Genomic DNA, 794 nt, shown 5'->3' with positions numbered 1-794 from the left:
TTCCCCGAGGAGCGGCGCCCTGGGCCCCCCAACCGGCTGCAAGCCTCCACCCCGCTTCTCCTAGGACTGGCGCGCTGGGCACCCGAAACGGCGGCCAGCCTGCACCCCGCTTCTCCTAGGACTCGCGCACTGGGCATCCCCAAAGGCGGCCAGCTTCCACCCCGCTTCCCTTAGGAGCGGCGCGCTGGGCACCCCAAACGGCTGCAAGCTTCCACCCCGCTTCCCCTAGGACCCGCGCGCTGGGCACCCGAAACGGCGGCCAGCCTGCACCTCGCTTCCCCTAGGAGCGGCGCGCTGGGCACCCCAAACCACAGCCAGCCTCCACGCCCCTTCCCCTAGGAGCGGCGCGCTGGGCACTCCAAACGGCTGCAAGCCTGCACCCCTCTTCTCCTAGGACCGGCGCGCTGGGCACCCCAAACGGCTGCAAGCCTGTACCCCGCTTCTCCTAGGACTCGCGCACTGGGCACCCCAAGCCGCGGCTAGCCTGCTCCCCGCTTCCTCTAGGACCCGCGCTCTGGGCACCCCAAACCGCGGCCAGCCTCCATCCCACTGCCCCTAGGAGCGGCGCGCTGGGGACCCCGAACGGCGGCAAAGCTACACCCCACTTCCTCTAGGACCCGCGCGCTGGGCACCCCAAACGGCTGCAAGCCTCCACCCCGCTTCTCCTAGGACCGGCGCGCTGGGCACCCGAAACGGCGGCCAGCCTGCACCCCGCTTCCCCTAGGAGCGGCGCGCTGGGCACCCCCAACCACAGCCAGCCTCCACGCCCCCTCCCCTAGGAGGCGCCCCCCGGG

General features: G+C 72.2%; 1 protein-coding gene across 2 annotated transcripts in view; it reads left to right on the top strand.

Moving 5' to 3' along the window:
- Nucleotides 1-794, top strand: part of GABRE (gamma-aminobutyric acid type A receptor epsilon subunit) — a 20,288-nt gene that overhangs the window by 657 nt on the left and 18,837 nt on the right. The gene's annotated exons all lie outside the window — the stretch shown is intronic.

The sequence above is a fragment of the Pteropus alecto genome, unplaced genomic scaffold (genome assembly GCF_000325575.1).
Source record: "Pteropus alecto unplaced genomic scaffold, ASM32557v1 scaffold141, whole genome shotgun sequence".
Classification (NCBI taxonomy): Eukaryota; Metazoa; Chordata; class Mammalia; order Chiroptera; family Pteropodidae; genus Pteropus; species Pteropus alecto.
Note: the sequence above shows the minus strand (reverse complement) of the source record. Positions and strands in the feature narration are given on the sequence as shown.